We start from the raw sequence: 2,497 nt of genomic DNA on the forward strand, positions 1-2,497 counted from the left end.
CATAATTTATTTTTCACAGGTTTATGATATTGATGTTTCATGGCTTCTAAACTTCCTGTACATATAACCAGTTGTCTTGTAATTTGGGGCTTTAACTCCATGAGGAACTGGGGGAAAAATTAGGTGTCTTAGTACAACCTATTTCAATCATTGTCAATACAACTCAAAGCACCTTTTTCTATGTCAGTTGGTCAATGAATTAATTTTCATCTCAGAGTGAGTACAACATCATATTGCATGTGTTTTTGTGAAGAGTTGTGAAAATTACACAATTTTAACTGGGACACCCCTTGAAGGGCATTAATTGCCACTTTGGGATTTGTCTTCCCAATGGTCCCAGTCAAGGAAAATATGCTATATTCTTCATTTGTTTTCATAAAGGTCCCATTTGTTCTTGCATAAAGGTTCATCCCCTGATAACTTGAATGCCCTAAAGAGTTCCCACATTCTGCTAAAAGCAAATGTTTTGAACAGACCCACGCTCTCTGCTGTGGCAATTCTAATTACAGTTATTCTCAGACTTTGCTTTCCACAGCAAGATTTGGAATAGTAGAAAAAATAATATAGAAAGAGTTGATGTTTCCAGGTTGTCTGACAACTGCAGAGCCTTCACATCCATTTACATGATGAGGGCCTAGACGAGAAAGACAATAGCAGGCATTGTGGACAAACACAGCAGGGTCAGTACTGAAAGTTAATGGCACACTACTTAAGAATGAGATAAAGTGCAAAGGAATATTATGACAACTATAAGAAAACAAGTCTGTTAATAATAATGGTGTCAAGGAGAGAGTGTTTTCCCATAATATTATGATTTAAAAGGAGAAATCATTTCATTCCATAGTTAGTATTGGTAGAGATTTCATTTATCTTTTCTGTTAAGAAAACTATCAAGCCATTAAAGCTCTTATCTTTTCTCTATGTGAGTCCTGTCTTTTTTTAAAAATATTTTATTGTGAATTATGTGATAGTTTACATGGGAGAACATTAATTTTATATTCATTCTATCGTATATCTAGGTTCCCTCTTGAAAGCTTGTAAGCCAGTCACTTCTTGCCTTTGTAGCTCCCAGCCCCCCATTTTGGGTAGCCAATGTCCAAGTTGCCCATCCCTGTCTACTCTGTGTGTGGAGGGGATGGGAATGATTCTTGCTGTATAGATTTAATATTATTTTTTCTTTCTGTCTTATTTAGTTTCGAGAGTTCTTTATAGGTTGTGGATGCTAATTCTTTGTCAGATATGTCACTTGCATATATTTTCTCCTTGTCTGTAACTTCCCTTTTCATTCTCTTAATAGTGATTTACAAAGACCAGAAGGTCTTAATTTTAATGAAGTACAATTTACTGATTTCTCATTTATAGTTACATTTTTGGTGTCATCCTGGTATGGTGCTGCAGGTAAGAACTGGTAACTGATAGTTCAAACCACCAGCCACTCTCAGAAACCCTCTACAGGGTCACTGTGAGTTGGAACTGACTCAATGGCACACATCATCAACAATGATCTTATTTGTTTATCAACTTTCAGAGATCACTGTACTTTGCTGTGAGATGTCCATTGTCTTTTGAATACTCTTGACTCAGGTATTTTGCCCAGTTTGTTGTTGTTTCAGGCAGGAGGATGAATCTGGTCTTTGTTAACTCCATCCTGCCTAGAAGTGGAAGTCTCAGGGTTTACTTATGTATTCCTTTATGGTTTTGTATGAAAGTATTTTAATGGAAATAAAAATTTAAATATGTAAACAACTCAAACAAAAATGCAGTCAATTTTCTTTGATTGCTATTCTTTTATTGTCAAGGAAAATACAGAAAAGTTCCAAAGAACATAAACAATACCTATAATCTAACCTGGACTCCTGGTGTGGCACTGAAAGATAAGCACTGGACTGCAAGGTTAGTTTGAATTGCAAGGTCGGCAGTTCAATCTCACCAGCTGTTCCTCAGAAACCCTATATAGGGTCGCCATGAGTTGGAACTGATTTGATGGCACTTACCAATAACAACAAATAATCCAATGAGTTACTCATTATTGGCACTTTTATGTACAGTCTTCACAATTCTTTTTAATGCTTATGCCCACCTGGTTACTTTGAAACATGGATTTTTTTTTTTTTTTTTTTTTTTACATAGGACCATTGTTGCTGAGTGCAACTGAGTAGGTTCTGACTCATGTACCAGGATAGAATTGCCATAGAAGTTTCTTGGCTGTAATCTTTATGGAGGTAGATTGATAGGTCTTTCTCTGGGTAGGTGGGTGGGTTTGAACCACCAACCTTTTTGGTTAACAGCCAAGTGTTTAATCATGATGTTGCCAAGAGTGCTTAATGGGATCATACCACACTGTGTTTAACACCCTCATTCCACTTAGCAACATATTTTGAATATCTTTCTATGCCACCTGGTACATTTCCATAACATCATGACTACAAAGCATAATATTTGGATGTGTCCTCATTTATTAAACTAATTGTAATGCTTTAAAACACACAGCCCAACT

Source organism: Chrysochloris asiatica, unplaced genomic scaffold, assembly GCF_000296735.1.
Source record: "Chrysochloris asiatica unplaced genomic scaffold, ChrAsi1.0 scaffold00034, whole genome shotgun sequence".
NCBI classification, from domain to species: domain Eukaryota; kingdom Metazoa; phylum Chordata; class Mammalia; order Afrosoricida; family Chrysochloridae; genus Chrysochloris; species Chrysochloris asiatica.